Consider the following 19,605-nt stretch of genomic DNA (forward strand, 5'->3'; position numbering starts at 1 on the left):
TGTGGTAGTTAAGTTTGGCACACTCCACTTTGGTGGCCCAGGTTTGCAGGTTCAGATCCCAGGCGTGGACCTACACCATTCATCAGCCATGCTGTGGTGGTGACCCACATACAAAGTAGAGGAAGACTGGTGCAGATGTTAGCTCAGTGACAATCTTCCCCAAGCAAAAATAAAAAGAAGAAGATTGGCAATGGATATTAGCTCAGGGTGAATCTTCCTCAGGAAAAAAAAAAGAAAGAAAAAGGAGTCATCAAATAGGCTAAGTACAAAAGAAGACATGAGTTCAGAGGAATGAAGACTGTGGTGTCCACTGAAAGTTAAGGCCACTTTACCTATCTGTATGCACCATTAGTAAGAATCTTCAACAATGGAAATCACTTTCCATTATGGACAAAAAGAGAAAGTTAAGAGAAACAGAAGTTTCATCATGAGTTAAATATCTACTTAAGCTGACACTTCTCTTCTTAGAGAGAAGATTTCAAGATTCAGAAGATTGAAAATATATCAAGAAAAACATCCTGTAGCTGTTAAAGTCATCAGAAGAAGCACTGCATTTGAAAACAGATGAAAAATATAGATGAAAAAGGCCTTAAAAAAGTGAGTGCATTTGAATACAATAATGGCAAGATTATAAGGAAAACCAAGCAGGAAAGTATGAGATAATGTCAGAAAACTACAGGCGCAAACAAAATTTTATAAAATATTGTAGCTTGTCAAAGCATAATTCAACAACAATATAGCTACAGCACTGAGTTTACAAGTGTTTTATTTCCATTTTCCCACATAATAGCCACAATAATTCTTTAGTGATTATTATTATTTTTTTCAGTGTACAGTTGAGGAAACTGAGTATTAGAGAAGGTAAGTGACTTGCTTGGGATTACACATCTAGACAGTAGAATCTCTGGGACTGGAATCCCAATTTCCATAGATTAAATTTTATGCTCTTTTTATTACATTGTGCTGCTCAGAGATAGTCATAAAAATTATTAGTGTGTTCTGACTAAGCACTTTGCCTTATATAGATTATTTCACTTAATCCTCCACTCTATGAAGTTGTTGCTATTATCATTCCCCACTTGAGAGATATGGAAATCGAAGACTGAGAAGTCAGATACTTTGTACATGGGCATACAGCTACTCAGGTGTAGGGCTGAGCTTAATCCAGGAAGTCTGAGTGCTCAGACCCTATGCTACACCATGGAACAAGGAGGAAAAGCAGTCCAAAACCTGGACTCATTGATTTGGTGCCTCCAGAAGTAGGGACTTGCCTGAGTACTAAATTAGAAAAGATATGGAGAGTGTCTGCCATATAAGTGATTCAATGAAGGTTTTTTTACCCTGTCTTTAGGAAATCATTTTCATATACTCAAACAGTGTGTTTTCATCCTGGCTCTGCCACTTATTAGCTTGGTGACCTTAGGCACTCTATCTACTATCTCTAGGCCTTGGTATCCTCATTTGTAAAATGGGTCTCATATCTACCTCTCAAGGTTATTGCAAAGAATAAATGAGATAACATAGGTAAGATTTCACTAGGAAAGGAATCTTTAAGAAAAAATAAACTGAGGAAAGGTCATAATAAGAGATTGATAGATCGGACCACGTGAAACTATAAGATATTTGTGTGTTAAAAATGAACAATAAAAAAAGGCACAAAGGGCTAATATCATATATATAATCAGTACATTCAACTTTAGGAGATAATGGACAAAAAACCTATCAAAGAAAAAGAAAAAATACAAATAGCTAAATATATGAAAAAGCATTCAATTTTATTGTTAAGCAAGGAGGCATAAAACAAAAAAAGATACCACTTTTGACTATCAGTAAGGATAAAAATTAAAAACAATAATATTCTAAGGCAGTGTTTCACAAAGTGTGGTCCCCAGGGAAGCAGCATCAGCATCACCTGGTAACTGATCAGAAGTACACATTCTCAGGCCCCACCGTAGTCTAACTAAATCAGAAATTCGGGGTGGGGTCCACAAGTCCAATTTAACAAGACTTCCAGGTGGTGCTAAAGTTGGATAAACATTATTCTAAGCTGATGACGATGTAATGATATAGGTACCTCACATATTACTGGTGGAAAAGTAAATGGATACAACTCTAGAAAGCAACCAGTTTGGTAATACGTGTCAAAAACCTAAAAATGTTCATGTTATTTGACCCAAAAAATTTAGCATTAAGAATCTGCCCTAAGGAAACGATATTGGATTTCAGCATAATTTAAAATAGCAGAGACTGGTTTTAAAAAGCTTATGGTGCATCCACGTGTGTGTGTGTGTGTGTGTGTGTGTGTGTAAAGAGACATACATAGGAGATTAACCAGAGGTAAATATGAAAAAAAAAGCTGTCAGTTCTCTCTCCGGGTTTTGGGATTACATTGATCTTCTATGTAATCAGCCAGGCTGCTGGCAATTCAGGCAAAGTTATGGCAAATGCAGAAAAACAGATGATTTGTTTGGTTTATAACGGTCTTTTCTACATGACTCACATCCTCGTTTTCTGAAGAATCGTGTAACCGGAACTGGCCGGGCCCCCTCCCTTGTCTTCTGCGCGAGTGGCTCACGTCCACTTGCGGTGGGCACCCGTCTTCCCCTCGACGTCTGTTGCTAAAACTACTCTTTTATGTTCTATTCCAAATGATATGGTTCCTTTTCACTGTTTATTTTTTTATCCTATCATTTATTAATTTACAAACAATCTGAAATTGCAAAGTTTGGAAGTATAATGTTTTTAATACACTTGCTATATGTTATTCGAATAGATGTCGAAACATAAAAACGTGCCCTGCACAATGATGGTATATTCTGGTCACTTTGGAGTCGACAAACCTGAGTTAAATCCCAGTGCCACTTTCTAATTTTGTGACCTTGGACATGTTATTTAAGTCCTTCTGACTTACAGTCTCTATAAAATGTAAATGGTAATATTTTTTCAAAGGTTTTTTTGATGAGAATAAATGAGAATATCCCCTCACTGGCTAGCACAGGGCCATACGGAGTGGCAATAAAAATTGATTAATTCTCTTCCCTCTTTTCACCCATGACAGTATAATATAATGAGTTGGTTGTAATTTTTGAAGACTTTTAAACAAGTGACAACAGAAAGCATTTACCTATAAAATTCAATTTGAAGAAACTTACTACAAGCATATTTGAGAATTTTCCTGTTGAATAAATGAAAGGAAATAAACCAAAATAGTTTACAGAGCTGTTGGCTTTAGGTGGAGAAATTACAAATCATTTTTTCTTTCCTTTTATCTGACTTTTAAAAAATTTTTCAAAGTTCTACAATAAGCATATACCGCTTTCATACTCAGAAATCAAATAAACTTTATTCTAAACAATATTCTCTTTGGTAATTTATTTTTTTAAATGCTAAAAAAGGTTACCATTCAAAAGTGAAGGGACAGTTTGTAAAATGCTAATGTCAGGCAAGCTCCCAGATGCTCGACAAGGGTCACAGTGCACACACAGTGGCATGCCTTCACGGAGTGAAGACTGCGAGCTCTGTCCCGGACAAGGGGGCCAGAGTGCTCCGAGAGCAGTGCGCTGGTCAGCAGCCCAGGCAGGATGGAAGGCACTCAGCAGTGAGCGCTCAGCGAGGAGCCAGGGAGCCGAGATCAGACCCGAGACTGAACAGCAATGTGTGATCACCTGCCTCGGCCTGCAAGGAAAGTGAAGCCACGGAAAAGCAAATTTTGACAAGAGCAAATGTTTATAAGAGATGAGGGATGATAAGAGGACCCAATTTATACTGGGAAGTTTATGTTTTAGCTTTCCTCTTGTCAGATGTTAAGTTACGTGAAATCACAAAGGAGAATTTAATAATACGGGTGCTGCTAAGGAAAAAAAAGTAGACCTGAAATAAGCCTTACAGCCAAGCCTCCCCAGGAGGACGCAGCAGCCCTGGGCCCATGCAGTGCCTGCAGCAGGGCTCTGCAGAGCCTTGCTCCTTGCCTGCAAAGCCCAATCCACTGCGGCCTGCTTTCCTGGGGCCTCAGTCCCTTATCTACACAAGGCTCCAGGCAGCCCCACCAATCCACCCTCCTCTACAGCAAAGGGATGCCCAACTGCACATGTCTTGCCTCCCGAGAGTGAAAGCCTCCAACGGAGTGCCATGTGCCCACAGTGAAGCCCTGCCTCTACAGACCTCTGCAGAGACCGCTCACCTGCAGGGCACTGCACACCCAACCTCAGGACTGATAATCAACATATATTTTTCATGTAGTATTATTTTAAGCTGAATTATTTTCAACAGTTGTCTTTGGTTTTCCCAAATGATATATGTGTATTTAGTTTAGGTCACCCACATCTAATTTCTTCATGAAGCAGAATAGTATATGATCCTCTCAAGTTCAAATCCATAAAAATGTACCTTGAAATTAAATAAATGGCAACCAGCTAATTTCCATAATACACATAAAGGAAATGAATAATTTTAATGATCTTGAAAGTCAGTAAGAAAAACAGACAATCATAAAAAATGGGCACAGGCTTTTGAATAAACTGGCTAGTAAATATATGACAAGATGATTAGCTCCACTTGTAAAGAAATACAAATCAGATCAATAATGAGAAACATTTTTCACCTGTCAGATTAGCAAAATATCTAAAGATTGAAAGTACACAGATCAGAAAAACAGATCCTTTCACAAACTGTTGGTGGGAATATAAATTGGTACTGCTGTTTAAGAGGGCAACTCAAGGGGCTGGCTGCATGGCTGAGTGGTTAAGTTCGTGCACTCTGCTTTGGCGGCCTGGGTTCACCAGTTTGGATCCTGGGCACAGACCTACTACACACCGCTTGTCAGGCCATGTTGTGGCGGCGTCCCACATAGAAGAACTAGAATGACCTACAACTAGGATATACAACTACGTACTGGGGCTTTGGGGAGGAAAAAATGAGGAAGATTGGCAATAGCTGTTAGCTCAGGGCCAATCTTCCTCACCAAAAAATTTTTAAAAAGCATACGTTAAAAAAAGGGCAAATTGATACTATCAAAAGTATCAATGTGCATACTCTTTCATAGAGAAATCCTATTTCTAGAAATTAATCCTATAGATACACTCAAAGATATGCTATATTTTGTTGATTTTAAGAAACACACTTTTTCATTTCTGAAATTAGGAAGTGATGTCATAGTTTAATTGGCAGCATTCTTTTTCTCTCTTGGTGGCATGTAAAATAATGGTGCTTCTTAGACTTGATAGTGTCTTAGTGGTATATGCAAGGATATTTTATTGATGCACTTTTTGTCTTGGCAGAAAATTAGAAACAATTTAAATGTCTGTTAAATTAAATTTAGGCAGGAAACTGGTTAAATAAAGTACAGTACAGCTATACAATGCAATACTCTGCAACCCTTACAAAGAATAAGGGAGGCATCATGGAAATATGACCATGATACATTTTAAGTAAAAACATCAAGTTATAGATTGGTATGTAACAGGAAAAAAGGAAGTGTATGTGTGCATTTGGGCATACGTTTGCATATGTACAGAAAATAGCTCTTATGATTAATTTTATTAACTTGATATTATGAAAGTATCTGGAAAAAAACTAATCTAATCAGAAAGTAGTCATGAGAAGAAGAACTTAAAATGAAATTCACCTTTTCACTGCTCCATCCCATGCCTGCAAGGAAAGCCATGAGCAACGTACACAGTCCTCCTGACCCAGGGAAACCAAGATACACACTGCTGAACACCGACAGCACAGACAGCCCCAAAACAAGGCACGCCCGCTTCCATACAAGTTTGTCCTTGAGGAGAAAAAACGTGGGTTAGCTCAATTATTTCATAGAACTGATTTTTAATTATTGATTTTTCCATATTCAGGACTTAGTAGAAAATAAAAATGTCTGTATCTGTGCACATAAATGCATGACATAACATTTACTTTCTTTTCCTTAACAAAAGTAGAGTTAGCATGTGTACAAACGCAGCTTCCCCGTTCAGGAACCTCAGTGAGCCTCCTCTGAAGTCATTGACGCAGAAGTCCGCAGGGCTGAACGGAGCAGCAGAAAAGAGTGTGTGGGCTTTGGAAGTGGACAAATTAGGGTTAAAATGCAAGCTCTTTCCCACCATTGGCTATGCAGTGGCCATATTACTTAGCCTCTCCAAGCTTTGTTTCCTCCTCCTTGAAAGCAGTTACATCATGGGGTTTTTGTGAAGCTTAAAGATATGATATCTCTATTATTTTTAGGTTCTCTATTTACTCTTTAATGTGATGCTCTCCAGTTCTTCTTTCTAAATCTTTGAATACCAAGAAACTCTAGGTGGCTGTAGACTGAGAGGAGTCTGTGGTGTTGATTTTTAAAATCTAAGCAATGTGCTCCTCTCTTTCGTTACTTGTCCCTGTTCAGCCTTTAAACTTCTTGATTGCTTTAGAAGGCAGCAGGTCCTTAGAAGGGTTCGACTGGAAGCGCACAGGCCCTGGCAGTGGATGAACTGAGTTCATACCCAGCTCTACGGCGTTCTAGCTACGTGACCTTGTTTAAGTCATCTCTCCCTGAGCCTCAGCAGTGAAATGGTCATATTAAAGGTATTCTCTTCATGGGTTATTGTGTGGATTGCACTAGATCAGCGCTTCCCAACAGAACGATCAGTGATGCTGGAAATTTCTATGTCTGTACTGTCTCTGGAAATGTCCTGTGTCTGCTGGAGCTGCATGTAGATAGTCGCTGCCCTGATGAGCACAGCGGGACTTTACTCAACTCACCTGTCATTTTATACACAGTAAGCAACAAAATGTAAGCCATCATTTTTCTTTGTACTTTGTTGCATAATTAGAAAATCCTTGAATTTTCTTTTATGCATTCATAAAATCTTTTACAGACTATTTTACTTGGAGTTTTTTTGCAGCACAATAAAAATTCAAATCAACATACATTCTGATAATGCAAACATTAATTTTCTTAATTAAAGTTTTACTTCAGTTAAGATTTGAATTCCATTCAAAATGCTCTGAAATCTCAAAATAACACCAATTCTTTTAGAAAAGAAAAGGTTTTTATATGTTTACCTATCAGAAGAGACTAAAGAGGGTAAAGGAAAACAAACAAGCCTTTGTTTCTCATTAAGAATCACTATGTACAGTAAAGAACTTCAATCTACTTGGTGAGAAAGAGACTATATTTTAATGAAATGTTAAGGTCTATCTATTTGATAGTATTAGAATCTAAGGTATTTTGACACTAAAACCGTGGGCCCAAAGAACCATTTTATATCTTGATTTAGTTGAGTATTATGAATAATAATAAAAATAAAAAATAAATTAATTAAAAAAATAAGACTTGCGGGGCTGGCTGGGTGGCGCAGTGGTTAAGCTCGCACGTTCCACTTCAGCGGCCCATGGTTGGCCAGTTCGGATCCCAGGTGCAACCTATGCACTGCTTGTCCAGCCATGCTGTGGCAGGCGTCCCACATATAAAGTAGAGGAAGATGGGTACGGATGTTAGCTCAGGGCCAGTGTTCCTCAGCAAAAAGAGGAGGATTGGCAGCAGATGTTAGCTCAGGGCTAATCTTTCCTCAAAAAAATGAAAATAAAAATAAGACTTGCATATCCTATTAGTTTGGAATTCATGTTATTTGTTTTACAGTGCAAGCTGAAGTGTACAGAATATAAATAGGAGAAGAAAATCCCAGGACTGCATTAACATCTTCAAGGTTTAGCTGTCTTCCTAAGCCTCACAGACAGCACTGACAGAGCAGCAAGCAGTTTTAAAATGGGGGTCATTTGCTAAATCACGTCCTTCACATGGCTCTGAGGGAGTGTTCCAGAATGTTTTCCCGTGACATTTTAGAGCACGACTTTCCCACAGATGGTTTCCTTTACCTGGTCACTGCTTGGGAAGTACTGAATAAAAAATCCAAGAAGAGCCCCAGCTGCCACACCAATTACTACCTCCAAAATGCCTCTGAGGACATTAAAAACCGTGGAACCTTAGACACACATAAAAAAAAATCTTCAGTCAGAACTCTAAATCCATAAATACAAAGACTTTACTTCAATCATCACACAAAGCATCTGATTACACAGAAGGAAAAGTTTACAGATATTTCCTGCTCTCCACAGTCTTAAATATATGTGACTTAAAGTGTCTAATAAAATGGGCCTATCTTATAAGAAAGGTATGCATTATTAGAGATAAACTTCAAAATAGGCATAAACTATGATTTGTGCACTTTTTTGTACATTTACTTCAAAAAACTTTACCTAAAGGGCCTAAGAAAATATGAAAGATAAAATTCATGATTCAGAGCTAATTGGTATGATATGCATAGGCTGGGTGAGTAGACTGATCTAGTTTTCAAACAGCCATTTAATAGCCTGATTTTTTTTTGTGTGAGGAAGGTTGACCCTGACCTAACATCCGTTGCCAATCTTCCTCTTTTTACTTGAGGAAGATTGTCACCGAGCTAACATCTGTGCCAGTCTTCCTCTATTTTATGTGGGACACCGCCACAGCATGGCTTGAAGAGCAGCGCTATGTCCGTGCCTGGGATCTGAACCCACGAATCCTGGGCCACTAAGGCAGAGCACACGAACTTAAACCATTACCCCACAGGGCTGGCCCTACGAGCCTGATTTTAAAATAACAAATGTACACTGATTTTAGTAGGTTTGATATGTATAGAATACAGGAACTTAATTTGAGAATTAAAATCAAGAATCTTTTCTTACTATGATGAGTGTAAAGGACTCATTCCTTCTTGAATGTTTATTCTAAAAGCAAACTGAAAACAAATTATTTTTGAAATTGCTCTTAGAAGAATCTTTATTTCTTACTCAGCTTCTTTGAAATAATAGAGAGGTAAGTAGAACCAATATTTTCCCCCATATCATACAGAACTTAGGAAACTTTAATTAAAAAAACTTTGTGAACACATTGTGCAGAAAATTATATTAAAGTTGCTCAAAGGGGCCGGCCCAGTGGTGCAATGGTTAAGTTCACACATTACGCTTTGGCGGCTAGGGTTTGGCAGTTTGGATCCCGGGTGCAGACATGGCACCACTTGGCAAGCCATGCTGTGGTAGGCGTCCCACATATAAAGTAGAGGAAGATGGGCAAGGATGTTAGCTCAGGGCCAGCCTTCCTCAGCAAAAAAGGGGATTGGCAGCAGATGTTAGCTCAGGGCTAATCTTCCTCAAAAAAAAAAAAAAGTTGTTCAACACATAAAGCCCTTCTTCACACACTATTCTAAGAAAAAATGTACTAACTAGTTATTGTGGGTTTTTGTCATTGTGGTTTAGAGTACGCAATATGTCACCCCAAATATGCCACTGGGGCATAAGGATTATTCTGAGTTGAAGGCAATTGAGAAGAAGCAGATATAAGAAAAGCTCTCTGCCCTCTCACTATTTGCCCAAAAGCAGGACATACATTCATAAAGGTGTCCCCTCTCCTTTTTACCAGGAAGGACAGAAGTTAATCACTGAGACAACTTGGGACACTTATGGGCCCTTATCAGCCCCAAGACAGCACCAGAGGAATTCACATCACAAACTTTGCTAAAACAAGCCCTTATCTACCGTTAGGTCCCCATATGTTTCTTTTCCCACAATTTGCTGCCTCTAGAAGCTCAAAGCTCCTTTATCTTGTGCTTCTCCACATAATTATTGTTCTTTGCTAAAATGCTGAACAAGCCCAAATTCTGACCGCTCCTTTGACTTACTCATCTTTGAGGTCTTGTGTAAGCACAATGCACACGTTAATAAACTGTTTTTCTCTTGTTAGTCTGTCTCTTGTCAGTCTGATTACAGGGCCCCAGTCAACGAACCTGGTGTGGGAAACGGTTTTTCCTCCCCTACAGTTTCAATTATCTCTTGTATTTAAAAAAATGATTACCTCTGTAGTAGTTTTATTTAGCTAGGACAGCTCTCTATTAGGTAATAGTGTGACTGTCAAAAACATTTATCTGTGATAATAGTATACGTTGCAAGATATTACAGTAAATAATTTACTATAAATGTGTAGAAAGTAACTAACCACTTTCAGTCTCCCGTATAGTAAGATTGTTTAAAAGAAAAAAAGACTTCTTGGGCCCCACCTCTGAAAATTCTGATGCAGTAAGTCTGGCCGGGCCTGGGATCCACATTTTAAAGAGGCTCCAGGTAGCTCCTATCCAGATGGTCTAAGGACTGCATTTAGTAGGGCAGGGCAGAGGGTACAGAGTATTGTCAAGTAGGAAGGTTCTTCAGGCTAGCCCCACCCCCACCCCCACCCCTCAGATTATGAAAACCCCAGCAGCCGCTCCCCACGGCCCTCCCTACCCTGCTCCTGTGTGATTTTAATGCAAACTCTGTTGCTCTAAAGCTGTGGTTTCCATTCCCAAAGATTATGATTTAAGTGGCCTAAGGTAGGGCCCACATATGAGTATTTTTAAAAAGTTCCCAGGTAATTATAGTGTGCAGCTGAGGCTGAGAACTATTGTTTTAAAGGTGTATACCAGGAAGCAGGGAGAATGTACGATTGGACAGGTACAGTAGAGTTAAAATAGAGACAAGGGTGTAGATTCGACCTAATTGGTAATAGAGAATCCTTGCTGGTGCTTGAACAAGAAAGTAAGACTATCAAAACAATGCTTTGAGAAGATTAATTCACCAGTGATACACGGTGGGGACTAGACATAAGGCAACTTCAGGGTGTGGGAAGAGGTGAAGTACTAGGTAATTGGCATACGTCAAATATAGTCATAAAATGGGAGGATAACCATGGGGCAGAGAGACTGAGAACACAAGACTTTCTAAGGTGTGTTCCCACTAAATAATCTGAAGCTAAACTTAGCCCACAATTACATTTTGTCAATAATATGAAATTGCAAATCTTATCTTCCAGTCTTGGAAACAGATTAAAAAGTGAACTTAAATGTGTGCTGTCCCAAAGGATAATAAAGGTGTTGAATAACAGTAGGGAAAAAATGCCTTAAGTTCCTGTTTTATTACTACTTAAAACAAAATATGTCTGTATCAGACAGTTATTAAGTATTAATAAGATACACATTAAAATAATTATTTCCCCTAAAATGTTAAAGACGAGAGAACAGAAACTGTCCCTCCCACTTGGACTACTTTGTCCTTTGTGCTCACTGAAACACCTGCTCACCCTCTGTGCGCAGTCTCGAAGGCTGACCCTCCCGGGTGGCTGCATGCAGAAGCTGTTCTCCTTCTTTCGACTTTGCTCTTTTGAAGCCCCCTCACGCACCTACCACAGTACTTGAGCATTTTATATTTAGAGGGTGAAGGGAGTAAAGACAAGAAGCCACTGGTTTCTCCTTAGGTATAGAACTAACTCTTGGAGTTGCTTTTTCTATTTTAATTTGCCTTAATCAATTATCAAGGAAATATGCCACACTCACAACATCATATCTATGTCGCTAGAGCATAAGAGAACAGCACACATGAACTGATCAGTTTACCTGTGGAAAAGGCCATGCCCAAGCACGTGTTGAAGCCAGTGATGGCCAGAATGTCATCAAAGCTGCCAGCAGCCATGAGTAAGGTCGGGACACCTTTTTCAACACCATAGCCCCCTTCCTGCAAAAGGAGCATTGAAGGCACCACCACAACTGGAGACACAGCACCTAAGACAAAACTAAGCAGGCAGCACTTTAAATATTTATGATAGCATCTTCTTCATTATTACTATTATTAGTGAAATTATAATAACCTCCACTCTTTCAGAGGTTACACTTTAGACAATTACAGTCTTTCAAAGGCAGTGAAGTCCCAAACAGAAACACACGCACAGCTACAAGTTCTACAGAACACTTCTTCTGAGCGTGGCCATGGACAACTTGCGTTGGGACTACGCAGCCTGTCTGAAATCTGTATTTACGGCTGGTCTGGAAGACCTAATGGGGTGAGGCCCCAGGAATCTGCCTTCTATCTAAACAAAACATCCACGGCATGAGGTTTGAAAAACACGGCCATGGACTTTTTGGATTGGAATCCAGTGATGCGAGGCCTTCTATCAGGACCTGGCATGTAAAAATCAGACAACAGATTAGAAGAGGAAGGCCATAGTGACAGTAACAGTGACACTGATAACGGCAGCAGTAGGATAGCAGAAAGCATTTATGAAGCTCACTATGTACCTAACACCATTTTAAGCACTTCACATATATTAACTAATTTAATCCTCACAACCACCCTATGAGGTAGCTACAATCATTATCTTTGTTTTGCAAATGAGGAAATGGAGGCACAAAGAGATTAGGTAATTTGCCGAAGATCACATACTGGAAAGTCAGAGCCGAGATTTGAATCTAGGCAGTATAGCTCGAGAGTGTTAACCGTGAGAAGTAAGTAGTTCTTACTTCTTGCCTACTTATCAGCACCAAATTATTATTATTTTTTTTAAAGATTGGCACCTGTGCTAACATCTGTTGCCAATCTTTTCTTTTTTCTCCCCAAAGCCCCCCAGTACATAGTTGTAGACTGTAGTTGTGAGTGCCTCAGGCTGTGCTATATGGGACGCCAATGCCACCTCAACATGAGCCGTGGGGCTGGCCCCAACACCAAATTCTTACCAAGTACTTTCATATTTATTTACTTCTTATGGCTCTTAAATCTTAGAAGTAGGAACCGGGGGCTGTCCCAGTGGCATAGTGGTTAAGTTCATGTGCTCTGCTTCGGCGGCCCAGAGTTTGCTGGTTCAGATCCTGGTGTGGACCTATATACTGCTCATCAAGCCATGCTGTGGTGGCATCCCACATAGAAGAACTAGAAGGATTTACAACTAGGATATACAACTATATACTGGGCCTTTGGGGAGAAAAAAAAAGAAAAGAGGAAGCTTGGGAACAGATGTTAGCTCAGGGCCAATCTTCCTCACCAAAAAAAAAAAGAAGAAGAAGAAGAAGAAGAAGAAAGAACTAACAGCAGGAGGAAAATACAGCAGAACAGATAATCATAAGAGCCTGGTGAAAGGAGGAGGAGGCCTGTGCTAGGTGTGGATCACCGTTGAGCATTCGTTATCCTTTGTATGGACTTTGAGGAGAGATCTGGCATCTCTCACTGGCATGGAATCAGGCATAATAAAAGTCTATTACTTCCTCAATAGTTTAAATTATTATAAAACTGTCAAAGTTAGCACCTACAAAGACATACACTATATTTTGAAGTTATAATGTTTATATGCTGGTATATTAATAGTCATAATATTATGCTGGAATATCTGTATTGTATTTTCTGATGTCCTTACGAAAATATTATGCATTCACTTATATAGCGTCAGAGAAAGTCCTAAATGTCCGTGTGTATTTTCATACGACAAAGAAAAATCATTACCCCAGTATAAATCCCCATTGCCACGGCAAACCCATTAGGAAGTGGGCAAGAAGAGCAGATGAGCATGCCTCCACAAGACAGGGACCCATGGCTAATCTTACACAGACACCCTTCAGCTTCCTCAGGGCCTGAAATATAAAAATAGACATACGAAATAACCCTCTAAAGACACACAGAGAGAATGACATTAAATGCTTTTTCTTCAGTGTTCAGACTGTCTGGATCATCCATCATGAATTTTCCAGGTAATGAGTTTTATTTAACAAACATTTCAGTGTTCTAAGTGTTTTAGAGTTGGCTTATTAGTCCTCATAGCAACCTATGACACAGGGGATAATATTATCATCATTGTTTAGATTTTCTCATCCAAAAAGGCACAAGTTAAAGCTGTTCTCCAAGATCATGAAATTAGTGAGTGGTGGAGCTTGGTTTGAGCTTGGCCAGGCTGCTTTCAGAGTCTGTGCTCATAACCTCCACACTAGCTGATCTAACCGTCTCGGTGTTGGCCATATGTATAATTTGTGGCCCCAGAATGAACGGGATGTAAAGGCAATCCTCAAGAACATTCATTCCTGCTTTCAAAAGCAAACACGAAAAAAGCACACTTTGAGACTCATTCTGTATGCTAGGCAGTTTTCTGAGCCAGCATAGTTAGTCCTAAACACTCGTATAGGGCTTTCCACACCAAAAATATGATGTCTTCTCTCTCACAACCCTTATTTATAACTACGGCCTGTATCTCTGTCAGAGAAAAGGGGAGCCTTTATTCTTGGTGCTGTCCCTAGATAGACAGTAACTCCACCTTTCTCCAAGAGAGAGTATGGGAACATCTTTTGGGGACAGTCCTGTATGAAATAAATTTCATTCTGTCGTTCTGAATGCTGTGCAAAGTGTCCACATCCATTTCCTAAAGCTCAGTCATTCTAAATACTTGCAATATTGGAAGAACAAAATTCCAAGTCAATAATTAGAAATTTATACTTCAATACCTGTGGATCAAGCCCAAGGCCAGCACGAACCAATATGACAGATAGTGCTATGCTTCTCAAAGCGGAAGACCACTTCTGCTTGATCTGTACGTTATCATTGATGACAGGGATATTTCTGATGAGAAACCCAGCAAGCAGCATGCCTGGGATGGAGAAATCAAACAAATCTTTAGTTTTCAAATACAGAAAATATTTTCAGTACTTTAGATGTAGAAGAGACTATCCCAGGATTATAATCCCAGGAACCACTTCTTTTATGCTTAGTCCTTAGATGAAATTATGTCAAACTTTTAATGAAAAAAAAAATTACAGGAGCTAAGAAAAGGCTTTAATATGCAGATAAAAATGAAAGATTAGAATAATTAATAATTCATTAATAATTGAACCTGAAAGAGAGAAACAGGATGTAGTATTTGGGTAGAAAGTATGATCAAATTCTGAATATAAAATGTTTTAATACAAGGCCCAATTCAGTCATCTCTTTGTATGCAAACAGCAGAAAGATTCTAAAATTATTTACCATGCCAGATTACTTGAAATATCAATACCTATATGGGCTCTATTTTACCTATTTTCAAACCAGATAATTTAATAAAAAACATATAACCTGCTTTGCAAAGGCTTAGAAGTGAGTTATCATGAAATAGACATTGTTCTGTCATGTCAGCTGGTGACTCTTCTTTCCTTCAGCCATTCAACATTTATCAAATGCCTTCGGTACTTTCGACACTATAGTAGGTATTAGAGATATTGCAATGAACAAAGGCTCAGTACTATCCCTCAACAAGCTTTCAGTCTATGGGGGCAACCTCAATTTTATGGAAGCATGAGGAGGCCTTATACAAGCTGAGACAAGGAAGGGTGAGTCAGCAGGGGCCAAAGAAGGGGAAGGGGAATGAAGAAGGGGCTGGAGAAGTTGAGAAGTTTCTGGGAGAAATAACAGTTTCTTCCAAGGTATGAAGGGAAAGTGTGACACATTCTGGGAACTGCAAGTAGTTGAGTGTGCCTGAGGAAGCCGGGTAGTTTGTCAGAGAATCCTGCCCTCCCTGATACCACATGCCCAGATAGGGGAAGGATTTCTCCTCAGAGACTGCAAGCCGTCCACACTCTGTTCTTCTCCAGCAGGACTCTTTTCTTACCACGTCCTTATATGGACCACACTTCAAAGGACTAAATAAATTTACTAACTTTGGGTTGTTTTATATGTAAGCTTATGAGAATAGAGATGAATTACAAGTATAGCTTTTTGTGACTTGTTCCAGACACCATTAGGCAAGGAAGCATCTCTTCCAGGCATTTCTCATTGCTGCCATTTAATCTAGAAGAAGTTATGAATTCTGCAGTCATGATCTTTCTAGAATTTTTGAAAGTAAGAACCAGCCTACAATAGCTGTTTTTAAAAGAATAATAATATATTTGCTCATGATAAAATTAAACCATGACAGACAATGTAAAGTGACCAGTACATGTCCTACCCCAAGTGCAACTTTCCAGCTTCATTCCCCAAAGGTTTCCACTGTCCAGAGTTTTCTGTGCCCTTCCAGAAAGTTTCTCTACCTATTAAAGCATGCTTCTCTGTGTGTGTGTACGTGTGCTCTTTTGCACTGGACACAAATGAGAGCATGTTTAAATACCATTGTATAATCTGTTTCTTTTCCACTTAACAATATATCGTGGACATATTCCCAATGATGCACATATATATTTGCCTTGTTTTTTTTAATAGTTGGAATAGTTTCTCGTTGTGTGGAAGTACCATAATTTTTGGACTAAGTAAGGGACTTGAAGGAACTTTCCAGACTTTTCATTACAAACAGTGCTGAAATGAGCACAGTATTTATTAACTGCATGCCAGACCCTTACTCTACCCTGGTAATGCAGAGGCGAGCTACACCAACATGGGCCTTGTCCACATAGAGCTTACATATTTGTAGGTTTGTGCAGGTATATCCATAGGATAATTCTTAGCAGTGGAAATGTTAGGCTCCAGGGTACAGTGTATATCATTTTTATAGATATTAATGAATTACCAGCCAAAAATGCTGCACTAACCTTACATTTCATTAATTTGTCAACAGTTCTTTACTGAAACTTAAAATGTGAATCTAAACCAGCCCTAAATTGATTATAGCATACAACTACCTGAAATCAAAAGGAATAATAGTCTAATAAGAACTCACAAATATGTAGGAGTTTCTTTTGGAGTTTTGGAGGGGATGAAGGAGCATTTTTCATTTCTGAGATGAATGTACAAACAATTTCCCTGAGACAGTTCTGTTTGCCGATGGCCTCCGTTGATGTGGCCACCTGACTGTGATTAGGAAGGCGCCCCCTCTGGCCTCTGAGCCCCTGGGGGGGGCCTTTCCCTTGGGTGTGGAGAAAAGAATACCTTCTTTGATAAGGAGTATTCTTCTTTCCTCCTTAATTTCTATTACGGAAATTTTTTAAAACATGCAAAAATTATCAATACATGGCCAATCTTATTTCATCTACTCTCAAGTTATTTTGAAGCAAATCATTATTGAAAAAAATTTCCAGCAACCCAGACCATCAGCAAAGGAAACAGTGTCCTAGGAAAGTTGTTTTCACATTCATTTTTGGAATAAAAAATGCTCCTTCATCCTCCATCTCTGGCAATTATTTCAATGAATTTTTAAAAATATGGAATAGGAGATCACCACACATGTCTGTCTTAACAAGTCTTCTTTATGGATTCAGATAATGTTTCAGTTTTAGATACTGGCCCTAATACGCTAAGAGCCAGTAAACTTCTGTCACAAGCGTACCACTATAGAAAGGGATGGTAAGACACATTACGTACGTGACTTTTAAGAATGATTTCAGTGACCTCAGGAGATTTCATGTAATCACAAAGCCCAAGGATTTATCATTTTGCAACATGTGTATTTTGCTTGTTGCAATAACAGGCATGGAGTGGAAAAGAGAAGGATGAGGTGTAAAGGGCCTTTTCATGGCGTCTAGAACAGTAGTCCTCAACTTAGGTTGCATATTAGAATCACCTGGGGAGCTTTTAAAAATTCTGATACCCAGGGCTACTCCATTCAATTAGTTCAGAATCTCTGGGGTGGGTCCCAGGCATCAGCTTCTTAAAAAATTTCCCAGATGATTCCTACGTGCAGCCAGGTTTGAAAACTTATGATTTTTCTGTGGAAAGTGTGGTCTTTGAGCTTATTAGAAAGGCAGAATCTCAGGCCTCACCCCAGACCTACTGAATTAGAGTCTGCATTTTAACAAGATCCAAGGTCATTCTCTGGATAATAAAGTGTGAGAAGCTCTGACTTAGATGCAGGGGTTAGTAAACATTTTCTGTAAAGCGCCATACAAGAAACACTGCAGGCTTTGTGGGCCACATGGTGTCTGTTATAAGTTCTCAGCCCTGCCACTGTAGTATAAAAGCAGCCACAGACAATATGTAAATGAATGAGCATGAGTGTGTTCCAATAAGATCTTATTTACAAGAAGAGATGGTTTGCCAACCCTTTATCATAGCACACAGGCATATTTAGAAACAGCCCCCCTTTTGTTTTTTGGTGAGGAAGATTTGCCCTGAGCTAACATCTGTGCCAAGCTTCCCCTATTTTGTATGTGGGACGCCACCACAGCATAGCTGACAAGGGTGTAGTCCACAGCCAGGACCGGAACCCACGAACCTGGGCCACTGAAGCAGAGTGCACGGAACTCAACCACTACACCACCGGGCTGGCCTAGAAACAACCCATTGTCATAATAATTCAATTAAAAACTTTAACAAAAAGCACCCATGATAAACAATATGAATTAAGTGAAATAACTTGAATTTTACCTAAATTGAAAAATATATTGAGAAACAGTGTAGAGTAAGATGTAAATAATTCTACTTCTTTTTACATTTAGTTTCAATTGCTCACCACAAATTCACAAGAAAATAATTTTGGTCTATGTTAACCAATCCTGAGGTCCTCACTAATAGAAAAAAATTTTTACTTAGGAAATGTGTGTGTGTGGGGGGGTCTGGCCCTGTGGCTGAGTGGTTAAGTTCATGCACTCTGCTTTGGCAGCCCAGGGTCTCACTGGTTCGCATCCTGTGCACTGACCTAGCACCGCTCATCAGGCCATGCTGAGGTGGTGTCCCACATAGAGGAACTGGAAGAACCGACAACTGGAATATACAACTATGTACTGGGGGGCCTTGAGGAGAAGAAGAAAAAAAAAAAAGAAGATTGGCAACAGATGTTAGCCGAGGGCCAATCTTTTGAAATAAAAAAAGGAGATGTGTGCAAATATGCATGTGTAAAAGGTACATGGTTTTTAAATAAAACTTAATGATTTATAAATCTGTGAGAAAGGGACACAAAATGTCTTTTGTGGTATACTGAAAGTAGTACACTGAAATTTTGTAATATGGAATTTTTAAAAGAAACATTAAAGATATAATACCTAGTTTTAAGACTAATTTTTACGTGTCGTATCTGCACAGTTCTCATGGCCTCTGGAAGAATAGTTTTGTAATACATGTTGGAACTTCACTCGTTTGTCAATGATGTGAGTGACTGACAACATATTAAGCCCTGGGCTGCAGCATTTGCTGATTTCTGTATTACAGATACTTCTACCAGGGCTGATGTTAACCTACCAACCTGACGTCATTGAACGTGGAGCTGGGAACAGATGGGCAGTGACACACCGTGATATAGTATTTCCATAATCTCAAGAGGAGAGATAAGAGGAAAATGTAGTAAAATAATTAAGAAGTGATTGGTTTTGAGTATTGCTCTTGTGTTTAATGCAAGTTATTTAATTGTAAGTATATATAATTTAATTTTCAAATTGCTGTTTACCAACTGGCTCATAAAACTCATCACAATTTAACAATCAGCTTTAAGGGCCAGCACAGCAAATACAGAAATAGTTTATTCCTTTATTTCCCAAACTACTATTTTAAAAATATGATTTACTCTGAAGGACACAGGAAGTGTTTGGTACTTACCAAGAAGAGGAGGCAGTGGAGGCAATGTAGGTAACTTAATGAGCCCCAAAAGTTTCCCTCCAAAGATGGCACAATAGAACAGGATTATAATTCCAAATAGGTTTCCTCCAGGAAGACATTCACTGCCAGTAATTGACCACACTACAGCCCACAGAAGAACAAGGATGGTAACTGAAATAAACCAGGAAAACTTCTATCAATAAGTTGTCATATGTCGGTTTTGATATAATCTAAAAGTTTTTAAAAATAAATACTGAATACACATACAAATATTTACAACCATGTGTAAGTTTTGAAGAACACCAGTGATATGAACAACTGGGT

The 19,605-nt window shown here is 39.0% G+C and overlaps 1 pseudogene; it reads right to left on the bottom strand.

Annotated features, from left to right (window-relative positions):
- Positions 1-19,605, bottom strand: part of LOC139043588 (sodium/hydrogen exchanger 9B2-like) — a 54,539-nt pseudogene that overhangs the window by 10,077 nt on the left and 24,857 nt on the right.

The sequence above is a fragment of the Equus asinus genome, unplaced genomic scaffold (assembly GCF_041296235.1).
Source record: "Equus asinus isolate D_3611 breed Donkey unplaced genomic scaffold, EquAss-T2T_v2 contig_3, whole genome shotgun sequence".
Classification (NCBI taxonomy): domain Eukaryota; kingdom Metazoa; phylum Chordata; class Mammalia; order Perissodactyla; family Equidae; genus Equus; species Equus asinus.